At 26.9% G+C, this 16,517-nt stretch overlaps 2 protein-coding genes across 8 annotated transcripts in view; one reads left to right on the top strand and one right to left on the bottom strand.

Annotated features, from left to right (window-relative positions):
- Positions 1–16,517, bottom strand: part of LOC107063834 (uncharacterized) — a 192,653-nt gene that overhangs the window by 142,093 nt on the left and 34,043 nt on the right.
- LOC107063959 (tubulin monoglutamylase TTLL4) overlaps positions 1–16,517 on the top strand; it is a 184,978-nt gene that overhangs the window by 138,859 nt on the left and 29,602 nt on the right. For all 7 annotated transcript variants that reach the window (XM_089172306.1, XM_089172302.1, XM_089172304.1 and 4 more), the window contains one exon: positions 10,321–10,397. The gene's annotated coding sequence lies outside the window, so the exon portion shown is untranslated. The remainder of the gene's footprint in view (positions 1–10,320; positions 10,398–16,517) is intronic.

Here is a 16,517-nt window from a genome sequence, read left to right as displayed (position 1 = left end):
TGTAACATTATATTGTGTATAAACAATGTTTTATCATCTTTAGATAAAATATTATTATCAAAATTAATCACTCATCTAATTTTCATTGATACGTGTATATATATTATACATAATTTCATTTTTTATATTTTACAAATGATAATTATTTTTTTAAATTATAACAAATGTAAAGAGTATTATATAAAATTATATATATATATATAATCTTGTTATATTTGAATTTAATTATTATAAATAAAAATTTGAATAGAAATTGTATTCTTAATGTATACCAATTTCATAATTACATTTGTTATTTTACATAAAAATATTTATACGTCATATTTAAAATAATATCATTTATAAATTTAAATAATAAACCTGAAACACATGAAATTGTTAATTAATTAAACCGAATATAATATCCTTATATTATCTTATAAAAAATATATACATAGAAACTAATAGAAAATAAAATTACTTAATGAATTTAAAAATGTTGCTACACAAAATCAAAGTTACATTAATTCAATCGTTTCAACGTAATTAGAAAAAGAAAAATAATAATATTAACCACTGAACCTTAAAAAAAAAAAAAGAAAGGAAAGTACAAAAAAAAATATATGAATAAATTTATATTGGAAATTAGGGGCGTCGACGAACAGGCGTCGCGACGTCCTATCAGGAGAACACGTATGGGGTACGTTTGTATATTGGGGTCGAATGCCAATAATAAAACATAAACGAAAGTGCAGAGAAATACTGTGCAACATTTATGAATTAATACATGTATTGGTACAATCAATATATTGCAATATTCACACACAAATACCCCGACACACATACCCCCACACACACACACACTATAGTGACTCATATATTATTTTTTTCCTCTTCTTCTTTCGAACCAATTCAAAGGGGGGTCGGGATGGGGATGAATTTTCTTATCGAACATTCAATATAAATATAAATAAGTCTTTCCTTTTCCTAGTGAGATCATTGAGATAAAGAAAAAAATGGGGGTGGAGGTAAAAGAAAAGCTTCCAAAGGTGTCTCACAGGGAGCTTTCGATAAGACGAAGCATTCAGGCGGTTGCTTGCGAACAGCCCTTGTTAGTAGGCTAGTAGAATGCAACATTTGGTCAAATATTTCATCACCCCATCCTCTCGTATATTTGTAGCAAGGCGAACCGGTGGGTGGTGGTGTGGATCCGAAAAAGCGCGGGCGTCGCGACGCTTTATTCGGAGAGTAGAATCGAAAAGAGTATTTACGGAATAAAATTCAACCGTACGTTTTATCTACCCTCATCTATATACGCGTGCGTAAGCTTGAAACTTACATTTTTCAAGTTGGAACGTAGTTAAAACAGGTTTTTCTAATGAGAATAAAAGTAACTTTTGAAGATGGATGTACAATGGGCGGAGCTAATGATATTTAAACCAATAATCGATTCGATTATATCTAAGAAGATCCAATCAAATGCATTTTTTTTTTATTCGATTATAACCAAATGCGCGGGAAAACTTGAATTTCACACTATTTGTGCTTTGTTTTATTATTTGCAATAATAAAACGTATTAAATATTAATAATATTCGAATATATCGTTAATAATAAATTAAATAATATAAATATTTGGAAAAAAAAATGTGATATAAATATTTTCTTTTTATTTGAAAGTCAAATTTTGTGAAAACTTTTGCTTGAAATCGTATTTAAATATTTAATTATTATATGATAGATATATAATTAATTAAATGTTATAAATATAAAAATAATATTTTTCAATTGTTTAAAATGCGATTAAATAAATCAAATAATCATTTTTTTAAATCGTAGGAAAAAAAAATGTGTGAATTATTATTAAGATGTGCGTTTAAAAATGACTTTTAATTTATTATTGTTCATTTGATTAATTAACATTCCATCGAATTTATAAAAAGCATGCAAGAGAAGATTAAAAAATGGTCATCAGAAAAATCTTCAGAAACTTGTCAAAGAAAAATATTTCTTGGAATTCGTATAATACAGATACTTTGAGTGATCGTTTCTCAAGAATGATGATACAAGTTTAAAAAGGGAGATTGGGGGTTAAAGGGGGGGAGGGGAGGGGGGGGGAAAGAGTAAAAGCAACATGACGGAGAAAGGGAATTACGTTGTTGTATGTATTAGTGTGTCGCGTATAGATGAACAGGTGGAAGTTTCTCTCTCGTATCCTTCGAAATGACTCTTGGGACTATGCGTAATTACATTCGAAGAAGAATTTGCTTTTCTTTCACGATTCTACCCGTATAATGCTACTTATCCTATCCATAACCCTAAAGCTTTTAACATTCTTCAAAAGTCAACATATTTTTCTTCTTTTTAACTTCTTCTTCTTCTTCTTCTTCTTCTTCGTTTTTTTTTCTCTTTTCTATTTCTTTTTCTTCCCTTACTTATTCTGTTCCAATACATATATTAGGTACTCTTACCAGTCATACATTTAATATTATATTTTTATATTTAGGATATAATGATATTTAATTTTAATTAATATATTAATAACAAATCAAAAATTGTAAGTATTTTAATAAAATAAAATAAAATATTGTTCATTATTTATATATAAATTAAAAATATAGTAAGTAAATTAAATTAATTAAATTTGTTATATAAATTAATTAGAATTAGGTATAAATTAAATTTAAATTAAATATATTTATTATATATATATATATTTATTTAAATTATATAAATTAAAATTAAATATTTTATTATACAAAAATTTATTTCAATTAATTCAAATTAGGTGAATTAAATTTAAATTAATTAAATTAAAATTAAATATATTTATTATATAAATTTATTAAAATTATATAAATTAAAATTAAATATTTTATTATAACAAAATTTATTTAAATTAATTAAATTAAAATTAATATATATTATTTTATAAATATATAGTATAAATAAATTAAATTAATATACACATAACAATTAATGTAATATATATATATATATATATATATATATATATATATATATATTATAACAATATAATTAAATAATAAAATAAATAATATAAGTAAAATATATAATACTAAAAATAAATTTTACAATATAAATAATATAATATATATATATATTATAATTGATATCAAATGTGATTTTAATATTAAAATTAATTTTTTTAACAAAAATTACTTAACTAACATTATTTGATAAAAATCAATGTTACTTCAATCATAGTTGATTTTACAAGTTAAAACACTACTTCTATAAATGTTAATACAATTGTAATCTTATCAAACGATTATAATTATACTGGTTGTATATTTTTTTTCAAAGAAAATATTTACAATAAAATGAATGAAAGGATAAAAACAATTTGTTAAAAGTTTGTTCAAAGGATTGTTCGTGGAACTTCGTGGATACCATTTAAGGATTAATACTATGTAATACATACAACATATACATACTTGTGTATACTTACAGTAACACAGAGTTAGTATCATGGCGGTCCCTTACGAAAGACCATACGAAGGGACAGATAACACGGAATGCTCGTATCCTTAATTGGATGTAGTTATGCAGAAGAGTAGTCAAGTACAACATTGCATACTCGATACACTACTACTAAAACTACTTTCGCACTAACTACCACCAATTACCACTTTTTCATCCCCCACCCTGTTTCACCCCCATTGCTTCTCGAACATCGTGAAGAAGAAACTGTTGAAATTGTGTTTGTCCTTTTCTATGAAGATTCAAAGAACATTTTCAGATAGAAAGGGATGAAGATAAATGACGATTAACAAACAAAAACTACAAAAACAAAACAAAACTCACGTATTGTAAGTTCAATCATTTATGGGATTAGATTTATGGGGTTGAGGAGGTTGGGGTTGAGGATACAACACACTTGATTGATAATTAAACTAAACAAAAACCACGTATTGTAAGTTCAATCATTTATGGGATTAGATTTATGGGGTTGGGGTTGGGGTTGGAGATTCAACAATCTTGATTGACAATTAAATGCCGATTGATTTAAAAAAAAAAACAAAAACAAAAATAAAATCACAATTATTTTCTCTAAAAAAGGGATAATTACAGTACGAGATATAATTTTGATTTCTTTCGATTAGATTTATGGGGAGTAGATGGGGGGGGGGGCGGTGAGAGGTAGAGGTGTATATTCTCATGGTGATGTTGATTGTCTGATAATTATATAATTGTTATTGATTTAATTGATAAAAAAAAAAAAAAAAACATGATTTCTTTTTAAGGTATAATTGTAAAAGTATTCGAGGTATTTAAATGTATGATTTCTTTCGATTAGATTTATGGGGTGGAATGGGGAGGTTGGATGGTAGTTTGTTTTCAACGTTGACGTTGATTAATTTTTTAATTATATGATTGTTGTGATTTATCTTATAAAAAAATTTATCCTGTTTATTTTTTTTTTGTTTTTTTTTTTTTTTTATTATTGAAAATTATTACTTTAAGGATAATTGTGCAATACCGGTTAACATTTTGTTTTATTTTCAAAGATTAAATCTGTTTGACGTTTTTGATTGATCGATAATTTATTAATTATTAATTTATGTATTTTATTCATGATTTATATTCCTTTTTAATTTTTTTTTTTTTTGCATAAAAGATATAAAACAATATGTCTGATAAACATATTAAGTAATTGTAATTTTTGAATTAACATATCTCGAAATTGATTTTCAATTTAAAATATTTTTATATTGAATTAATATACTTGGAATTTTCAATGAAACCTATCAAATTAAAATTTATTATATTTTTAACTGAAATGTTTAGAAAAAAGAGAAAGAAACCAACGTTATCATTCACAATATTGATGTACTTTGAATTTGATTTTGAATTTATTTATTATTAATTTTGAATTTAAAATATTTTTATATTGGATTAATGTACCTCGAATTTTCAATGAAACCTATCAAATTGAAATTTATTATATTTTTAACTTAAATGTTTAAACAAAACAAAAAGGAAAGAAACGTTATCATTCACAATATTGATGTACTTTGAATTTGATTTTGAATTTATTTATTATTAATTTTGAATTTAAAATATTTTTATATTGGATTAATGTACCTCGAATTTTCAATGAAACCTATCAAATTGAAATTTATTATATTTTTAACTGAAATGTTTAAACAAAACAAAAAGGAAAGAAACGTTATCATTCACAATATTGATGTACTTTGAATTTGATTTTGAATTTATTTATTATTAATTTTGAATTTGAAATATTTTTATATTGGATTAATGTACCTCGAATTTTCAATGAAACCTATCAAATTGAAATTAATTATATTTGTAACTTAATTATTTAAAAAAAAAAAAAACAAAAAGGAAAGAAACGTTATCATTAACAACATTAAATTAACATACTTTGAATTTGATTTTGAATTTATTTATTATTGATCTTAATTTTAAAATAATAACCAATTAAATGAACGTATTACTTTCATTTCAATTTAACAATGAAACCAAAAAAAAAAAAAAAGAAAAAAATTGACCTTTAATATTTTTCACGAAAATATTTCAAAAAAAAAAAAAAAAAAAAAAAAAAAGTTGAGAAAGATAAGTCTTACCAATGTTAGAAAAGACAAAATCGCAGTGATTTTTCCATTCTCATGGATATAACCGCTAGGTTGAAACAAAATCGTGAGAAATGAACACGTTGATGATGATAGTTGTGATAGTTGTTGATGATGATGATGATGTTGGTGGTGGTGGTGGTGATGGTATTGAAGGAAACTATAAACCCGACACGTTTATGCAACCGCGCGTAAAAGCGCGAGAAAAAGAGAGATAAATAAGTGAGAAGGAAGGTTTATAAAGAAAGAGAGAAAGAGAGAGAGAGAGAGAGAGAGAGAGAGAGAACGGGAAGAATAAGAGGAACGTGTCCGAGAAAAGCGCATCGTTCATCAAAGGATCCCGACACACACCGCTGCAAATTGCAGTGAAATTGCTACGAAATTCGTTACGTCCATCCTCGCCGTTACTTTCATCCTTCTTCTCTTTATTCTTCTTCTTCTTCTTATCCTTCTCTTTTTATTTTTCTTTTTTATTCTTCCCCTTGTTTTATTCACCTTTTATAACATCTCAATTTTTCTTCATCTTTTCTGCATAAAACAAATTTTCTTTATTATTCGTTTATTTTTTTTTTTATTTGCTTGCACCCACCCTCCTCCCCCACACACCCCAACAAAATTTTAAAGTATGCAATTGTATGGAAAAAGAAAAAGACAATCCATTTTTTTTTTCTAAACCCCATTACTCGTCAATGGTCTTTTTATGAGCCGCATTTTGTGTGAAATGTGTGTGTGTGTTTTTTTTTTTTTTTTTTTTTAATTACTGCAACTTTAGAATAAAATATATTCGTTAAAATTATAAGAGATGGTACAACTGGTGCATTATAAAAAATAATAAAAGTGTTCCCTATTTTAATTTTAAATTAATAATTAATGATATAAAATAATTTTTATATTTAAATAAAAAAAAAATAGAAATAATTGTTGTAAAAATAGTTCTATTTGGTTTTGTATTAATATTATTATGCAATTAATTTAATATACTTATATAATAATACTACAATATATTATAATATTATACTATATTATTATAATATTAATATTAATATTAGTTAATTAATATTATTAATAATATAAATATATTAATAGAATATTATACTATATAATAATATAGTGTACAATATTATATATAATTAGTATAATTATAATATATTATAATAATTATTATATAATATAATAATAATAAAATTATAATTAATATATATTATAATTTAATAATATATTCTTTAATATTATAATATATATTAATATTAATATTATATTATTGGTACACTAAAATACTTCTATTTGGTTACTACGAATATCCTACACTTAATTTAACTTAATTTAATTTAATTTAATTTAATTTAATTCTGTTATTGCATTTTCGTAATTAGACAAGTAATAAGTTAAAGTATTTAATATTGTACAACTAAAAAAAAAAAAAAACAACAAAATAATATTTAAAGATTTAATATATTCAAATTTTAATTTAAGATAAACCAACATTTACAATTTAATTTCTAATAATTTAATCATAAAACACTTATACATTTTCATTTTATTTTTTCAAAAAACATATGAAACAACAAAATGTTAAAGAAAAAAAAAATTTTAATTTCAATCTCTCGTAATGATTCGTCGTTATGTATAATTTATAAAATAACAATATGTAAACCAATATTATGAAATTATTGATACAAAAATTAACCACAAATGATAGTATTTATTAAACATTTAAATAACGTATTTAGTGTCAGACCAAAATTACATTGTGGTGTTTTAATAATATTACGAAAAACATCATTTTCCCTCTGACGTTCGAACAATATTAAATATGTACATATAAGTATATACATTGTACATACATATATACATACATACATACATGCATAAAAAAAAGAAAAAAAATGAAACAACGTGAATACTTATTTAAGTCCTTCGGGCGGACACGATTTTTAACTTTTATAATAATCATTTCAACGTGTGCATATATTACATACATATATATATGTTCACATACACAAAAATGCATATCTATATATGAATATATGTATGTAATACTCATTACACATTTCTTCGGACACGAAACGTACAAAATTATATCCACCGGGTAGGATCTTTATTTTGCTGCATTATTTCCAGTTATGGTTCCAGTTATGGTAGACGTTTCTTTCAATTAAAACCCCGAACGACGTAATTACACCTTAAACAACATCAAAGTAACACCATCGAAATATTCACTTCAACCGGAAAGCAACTAAATAGTATGGAAAATCGGTGGTTGGTTTGGTTGCACATGTAATCCAGGAACACCCCTTGGTGTTTTTGATTTTTTTTTTTTTTTAGTTTTGTTGACTAGGTGGGGTAAGGTGGAGTTTGGTGAGGGTTGAGGGTTAGGTGTTGTTATGTTTTAATTTTGATTATATATTCCAAATACTATTGAAAATCAGTATTTGGGTTGGTTGCACATAGAATTAGAAACTCCTTGGTGTTTTTGATTCTTTTTTTGGTTTTATTGACTAAGTGGGGTAAAGTGGAGTTTAGTAGGGGTTGAGGGTTAGGTGTTATGTTTCAATTTTGATTATATATTCCAAATACTATTGAAAATCGATGGTTGGTTAGTTGCACATGCAATCCAGGAACACCCCTAAATGTTTTTAATTTTTTTTGGGTTTTGTTTTATTTACTAGTTGTGATGGAGGTTAGGTATTTTATATTAATGTCGATTTTTATCTAATATTTAATTATATATTCTAAATATTATAGAAAATCGGTGGTTGGTTGGTTGCAAATGCAATCCAAGAACACCACTTGGTGTATTTGATTTTTTTTTTGGTTTTGTTGACTTGTGTGGGGTGTGATTGTTGTTAGGTGTTTTGTTTTAATTTCGATTATTAATAAATATTTTATTATATATTCCAAATACTATGGAAAATCAGTGGTTGGTTGGTTGCAAATGTAATCCAAGAACACCCCTAAATGTTTTTAATTTTTTCATTATTTTGTTGACTTGAATGGGGTGGGGTGTGGTGGAGGTTGGGGGTTAGTTGTTTCGTTTTAATTTGAATTATTTATTTATTTTTTTCTTTTTTTGTTATTACTTCAAACTTGTCTTTATATATATATATATATATTATATGTATGAGACTTGAAACGTTACGAGGTATTATAAATATAGTTTCGAACAGGTGTGCCGGGCGTGCACAACGTACCGTCGTAAATATAAAATTGATATCGGTTATAATTTCGGGTCGTTACAGTCCAGTTCCAGGAGAGAAGATACCGCATTATTATAAGTTCGTGATTACAGGCTCCCCAACAATACGCGAGAGATTATGGTTGGTGGTGGCACTTTCAAAGTTAACAAAAAATTATTTTTTAAAAATACCAAAATACCAAAATTATGATTTTCCTTTCATCTACTTCCTATGTTAATAACAAAATTTATCCTACATACATTAAAAGTGTCTCTTAACGTGAAACGTTCAATTATAAATTCTATACATTTCTAAATATGCGTGTGTATATGTAAAGTAATGTTTTACAGAGACGTTGTTAAATTTGTAGAATTATTGTGTTAATAGTAGTAAATCATTTTAAGATACTTTTGTTTGTATCTATTTTTAAATTAATAACAGATTATTATCTTGAACTTGAGAAATATTTTATTAAGTATTTTTTTTAATAATTTTTTTAATTTAAATTATAATAATTATTAATACATTAATATTAGTATCATTTATATTTTTTATTTCTATGTATTATCATAATATTAATATATTAATATTAATATCTCATTTATATTTTTTATTTATAATTATTTTCATAGTATTATATTAATACAATATTTTAATATAATAATAATAATAATAATAATATTAACACACATATTACAAAGTAATTATTGTTAATTGATGATTAACTGATGATTCAATATGTTAATTGAAATTTTTTTAGATTTGTTGGATAATTTTGGGACAACTTATACAAGAATTATTGTTTAAATATTATTTAAAATATCACATCATTTTTTTTTTTTTTTTTTTTTAATATAAAAAATGACTATATTATACACGAAACTTCCTGACATACATTTGTAAAGTTTTGTTACTCTCTTATTTTTCTTTTATATAATTTAAATCAAAAACAATAGAAGGGGTGAGATCTTACTAATAAAACTCTTCTTCCTTCTTTACATTTATTTTTTGTTCCCTTCAAAAAAAAAATTAAAAAAAATAAACACACACTACCTAAGAAACATAATTCTCCTTAGTAGTTGTAGTAGTAATAATAAAAAATAAAAAAAATAAAAACAAGAAAAAAAAATGTACGATCGGAAGGGTTCGTAAATCCTGAAAAGATAATTTATGCGTAAACGATATCCGGCTAAAGTAGGATAAAATTTCAAGGAAGGAAACTAAAGAAAGTAAAAGACACAGAATGAGAGAGAAAAAGAGAGAGAGAGAGAGAGGAGAAAGATATATAAAAAGAAACAAAAAAAGAAACCGAGAAAAAAAAAAGTTGGAGATTTAAGTTTGCGATGACCTCCGGCCGTTTACATTTCTTATTTATTTATACACCCTCGCTCGCGTCCTTTCAGTTTTTATATTCCTTTCACAAGATCATCCTCTCTCTCCTTCTTTCTCCATCTCTCCCTCTTTCTCCCTCCTCCCCTCCGAAGTAAGTAAATTCGCATAAATGTATGTACATTACTATAATTCTCTTTTACCTATGTTTCTTTTCAGTTACGAAGATATCGATTCGCCATCGAGATTACAACTCGTATCTTTAAATACGTACCTGTGTAAGAAATCACCTGAGAGTAAGTAAGAAATACAAACATAATAAAAAGAAAAAGAATGAATGTGTGTGTCCGTGTGTGTGTGTGTTTAAAAACGTAACAAGATACACAATAAAGATAATTTTGTTCATGAATACTTCAAAAAAAAAAAAAAATACGAGTGATGATTTGTTAAATGCTTTTGTTGATTATAAATTTTCTATATTTACCACCCCCACCCTTCTTCTGTTCTACCCCCACTCTTTCTCCACGTCTTTGAATTTTATTTTTGCCGCAAAGAAATTGAAACCAAGAAGATTGTTGTGACAAGTGTCTTGTTAAAATACATAGGACATCAACCAACCAATGTGCTTATCTTCTTTTATAATAAGAGAGGGAAAGAGGGGGGTAGGGTGGGGGGGGGATAAAGAGGGAAGGGAGGAAAAATGAAAAAGAAGGAACGAATACAATTATCGTAAACATTTCGCGAATGAAAAAGCTACTATTGCAGCTGCAACGTGAATACGTTTCGAGGTCGTACAAACAACTACTACGAAATAAATATATGTGTGTATGTGTGTGTGTGTGTGTGTTTACCTATGTAAAAATACATGCATGTATATTGTAACACTTATGGGTTTTTTTATTTTGTATAAAATAATTAGTTGAGCTCTGTCACGTGTTACTGTGGCTCATGTGAGTCAAAATATGACGTTTCGTATTGATAAAAGTTAGGTTATGTTAAAATATTCCCGCGCTTTCATCGAAATCTATGGCCGACAGATGGTGCTGGAGTTATCTGTATCTTTTTCTTTGTTTGTTTTTTTTTTTTAAATTAATTAATTATTTTATCAATAAATTAATGTAATTGGAACTTTTAGGTGTATGCTAATGCAACGTTGTGTCAAAATTTCAAAACAATCTGTAAAGTACTTTTGGAGATTTTAAAAAAAAAAAAATACAGAAAAAAAAAGACAGATTCTAATATAACCACCAAGTTAACCTAGAAAATTTCTACAACGTTGATTACATAGTTCGGTATTTATTTGTTTAATAAAAATTTCCATGGAAAATTGCAAAATGGTAAACTTTACCACCCACTTTACCACCACCGCCACCACCACTAAAACCACTTCCAAACGTATAAACATCCTAAACGTGCATGGTCTATCATTTTTGCATAAATATTATCAAAAATAATATACCACGATAATAATAAACTTTATCAAATAATTTAAATAAATTTTTGCATAAATATTATCACAAAACAATAACACTTCGGATAATAATAAACTTTATCAAATAATATAAATAATTTTTTAAAATAAAAAAAAAAAAAACTCTAAAAAAAAAGCAAAAACCAATAAAAACAAAACAAAAAAATTATAAACAATATATAACATTGTAACAAATAGAAATAGATAAGAGATAGGAATCTACAAGATAGTAATAGAAAAGAAAAGAGAAACAAAGTATGGCAAGAGGTGAGATGAGGTGAGGTGAGGTAAGGTAAGGTGAGGAGGAAAGTGTCGGGGACACGCACTTAGAAAAGGCGCGTGTGTCCGTCTGTCCGTCCGTCTGTCCGTCCGTCCATCCGTCCACCACCGTTGACGACGTGTGCGTGACGCGGAGGCAAAACTCGGTTCTTCTTCCATACATACATAACACATATGTATGTATGTATGTATGTATATGTGTAAGTATACGTGGCGTGCGCGAAGAACGTGGCGGTATGTACAGCGCACTGCTTCCACTTTTTGCCGATGCCTTTGCTCCCCTTCTAACCACCCTTCGTCCCTTACCATAGATACTCGACCCTTTAGTTTCCTCCCTGCCCCCACTAGGGCCGAGCCCACACTCGTGCTCGCTTACTTGCGCTTGCTCGCGCGCGCGCAAGTTCACCACCCCAGGGTCCAGCCAATCCTTCCCTTCGTCCCCCCTCCCCTCTCCTTATCTTCTTTTTCTTCTTCTTCTTCTTCTCATCCTCAATCCTCCCCCCTCAATCTTCCCTCCCTCCTACTCTTCTCACTCACTCCTCCTACGAATGGTTGTTGGGTCGCGTCGTCGTAGTTGTTGTGGGCCCTCTCTGACTCTCGGACGCGCGCACCTGCCGCCGGTTCCCACACTCGTTGCCCTCACGCCGGACGTGACGTCACTCCGGCACACCAAGCATTACGCTATACTACCCATCTCTTTCTATCTCGAGCAACGACGGTGGCGGCGGCTCGTGTTCCACATCCACGCGTCCAACCCGTGCCCTTCTTCTTCTTCTTCTCTCTCTCTCTCTCACTCTCTCTCTCACTCTCTCTCTCATTCTGTGCTTCTTTTTCTTTCTTTCTCGTTTGCTCGCTTGCTTGTTCACTCGCTTTAGTGGAAATACTCGAGGAGACGTTGTCGTCGTTGTGTTGCACGTGGAAGAACGACCTTTAAATGCGTCCTCCCGCCAAATCCGTTTTCTTCTGTCTTTTTTGTTTTTATTTTTTATTTTTATTCTTATTTTTTTTTTTTTTTTTTACTTTTCTCATGGGACTCAAATGACTTTTTTTTTTTTTTAATTTAAATGAGAGAAGATAATTTTATATTTTGTTGATATTTTTGTTATAGTTTTATCAAACTATTATGGTGTTTGGTGATGGATTTTTTTTTTTTTAATATATATTTTTAATTGTACTTTTTTTTTTTTTTATATTTCCTATATGTAAAAGTATTGGATATATTAATATGTTTTAACATAAATTTTGTAATATTATTGTATTGGTTAGTAATCGAAATTTGTGATAGAGTTGGTAATTGATTTTATGATAAAATAATTATAAAATAATTAAATTGGATATATAGGTGACATCTTGAAAAAATAATCAACAAATAGTAATTTTGGTATCAATTATAAATTGATAAATAATAATTATGATAAATAAATAATTAAATTGGATATATAGGTGACATCTAAAAAAAAAAAATAATCAACGAATAATAATTTTGGTATCAATTATTGGTTTGATGTGTTCCCATAAGTATTTTGAAATTACATTCGATTAACATACTTGTCAAATTAATCATCAAAGATTTTCATACATTTATCAAATTTTTTTCTATCAAATAAATAATCAAATCAATTTATATTTCTTATACGTTCATTGAAAATTGCATAAAAATTATTATATAATTTTTTAGAAAGAGTGCTTTTGAATTATTTGTAAAATAAATACGTATCAACCTAAACACGTTAAGTTGCAATAATTTCAAAAAAATAGAAACAAAATTCTTTTTTTTTTTTTTTAATTAAATATTAGAAGACTAAGAATTATAAAAAAAAAGATGATATTATACGGTTGAGGTATATCAATCGATAAGGGTGAGAACGTTACGTAGAAGTGTCGTTTGCGGTCACGCATCGTCGATTTTCTATATATCTAACAGCCACATTACATCACCGCAAAAGCCACGCCCCTTTTTAGGTCTCTTCCTTTTCGTGGTTCGATAATTAGACTTTGAATGGAATCGAAACTGCAACGATTGAAATTACGACCACATTGAAATAATATACGACTAGTAGGATACTATAAATAACACCTATCTATATATATATACATATATATGAGGAATAATTTTGAATGGGAATTTATGTTAATGGAAACTACTAACTGAAAAGAAACAAGTAATTGAAATTTTTATCAAAAAATCGTACAAAATTTGCCAGTATTTTTAAATCGTCTCATTGAAAATTGTGATATTTGTTATTTAAAATATTGATTAGTTTTCTTATATGTTTTCTTGTAAAAAAAAAAAAAAAAAAAAAAAAAGAACAGTTTTGTTATTCTTTTTCTTTCTTTTTGTTTAACACACAGGCCGATAGTTGAATAGTTCAATGGAACATTATTATTCGTAATTTCTTTGTACGAATTGTTTCTCACGAAGATAATGAACTTGTACCGCAGTAATTTTCGTAGTAGGAAAAATTACTTCGTCTCGATTGAACACCGGAGCAAAGCTATATAATATAATTATACCGAGAAAAGAGGATGAGTCCAGGATAACAAGGTACCAACTGCTTTTCGCGGCAAATCTTATATCACTAATAACCAATCTTCTTTTAAAATCATTACAAGATACAAAATAATTATATTATATATTATATTTTGTTGAAAATATGCATAATGTGCATTGTTTTTTTGTAAAATTTATTTTGAAAATATTAATAAATAAATAAATAAATAAATAAATAAATAAATAAACGTACGAATTTTTGTTTAATACATGCTAACATAAAATATAAAATATAAAAAATAATATTTAGTAGAAGCAAAATTTGGTGCATTTATTGTCCTAAAATATTACTTTAAAACTGCATTGTTTTTATAAAATTTATATTGAAAATATAAATAAATAAATAAATAAATAAATAAATAAAAATAAAGTACGAACTTTTGTGTGTGTGGTTAACCCTAACATAAAATATAGAAAATAAAAAAATAATATTTAGAAACAAAATTTAATTGCATTTATTGTCTTAAAGTTTTACTTTGAAAGCTGCATAATTTATTATTTTTCTAAAATTTACTTTACAAATATTAATAAATATAAATAAATATAAAAAACGTACGAACTTTTGTGTGTGTGTGTGTGTGTGTAGTTGACCCTAACATAAAAAAAAAAAAAAAAAAATATATAAAAAATAAATATAATTAATATTTTCTTTCTTTAAATCGATCTTTACGATTCGTTTCGTGTTACGGTGAAAATTTTCGGACACGTATCAAAATTCTTGTGTATCCGGTTACCGTCCTGGTTCACGCGAATTCGATCGTACAACTGGGGGGCTGGTGGTTGGTTTTCTGCTATCGCGAAGTAAAGAGACGATCCGTGCCAAGGAACCGCGAACAAACCAGTAAGACTGGTAGAAGAGAGTACTATAGTCATTTTCTTCTCCTTTCCCTTTTTTTTCTCTTTTTCTTTTTTCTTTTTCTTTTTCTTTTTCTTTTGCATCATCGTACAGCTCGTGTACTTTCAAGAGGAGAGAAGATCGAGGCTCGCGCCTATCCTATTATCTTCGATCAAGAATTCTACTCAACGCGTTTCCTTCGTCCTTCCTAAGGTTTAATAACGTTCTAACGCATTTAACATTTAATCCAATAAGTTAGAAAGAGATACAACACAAAATATGTAAAATATACAGTAAAATATATATATATATATATATATATATAGATATAGATATTAATTATAATATATAAGATTTAATTTATAATATAATAATATTATTAACTTATAATATTAACTTTTAATTTATTAATAATATTAATTATAATTTATAATATATAATATTAATTTAATATATATATTAATGTGATAGTATAATGTAATTAATAATAATATTAATGTAATAATTTAATATACATATAAATATAGAATGTAATAGTATATAATATATATGAGGAACGTGTGTGAGTTGAGGGTTGGGAGGAGGATAGATTATACTTTAAATATCCAACCTTTATTTTTATTTTGTATCCCATCGTTGTAATCGAAATGAAAAAAAGCAAACGTTGATAAGACGATGTTGTTACTCGCATTTTTATCCCATATGATTTTTTTTCTCTTCTCTCTCTCTCTCTCTCTCTCTCTCTCTCTCTCTTTCTATCTTTCTCTTCATTTTCTTCATTCTTATTTTTTTGTATTAAATTCACACGTAAAAGATTGTAGCGGTAACCAACGGTGGCTTCAAGTACTTCGTTAACGGTCAACTTTGTTGCCGCCCACTTTTAAAAATCGCGCGTGTTCGTCTTTTGAACGAGGAAGGAAAAAAACAAAACCAAAAAAAAAAACAAAAGAAAAAGAAAATAATAAAAAAATTATTCTCATGAATTTCACGTTGGTTCGTCCTACGGAATGTCAATTAACCACGAAGAAGAGAATAAAACTCTCAAAACGTTGCACGATGGCACGCGTGTGTAATATTACGTGCGTGCGTGTACTTTACGCTTACTTTTAGCCCAGTTTTCGCGGAACAACCCATCGATCAAACAGTTCCTGTATAACCGTTAAATAAAATAAAAGAAACAAAACAAAACAACAAATAAAAGTTAAGCCGAAAGTACCAAAACGAGAGACCTTCCTCCTTCTCCTTTTTTTCCATACTTTGGTTTTTTTTTTTCACTTAAA

This window comes from Polistes dominula, unplaced genomic scaffold (assembly GCF_049000335.1).
Source record: "Polistes dominula isolate Pdom_NZ unplaced genomic scaffold, Pdom_raw_medaka contig_73, whole genome shotgun sequence".
In the NCBI taxonomy this organism is placed as follows: Eukaryota; Metazoa; Arthropoda; class Insecta; order Hymenoptera; family Vespidae; genus Polistes; species Polistes dominula.
This window is presented reverse-complemented; position numbering and strand designations above follow the sequence as displayed.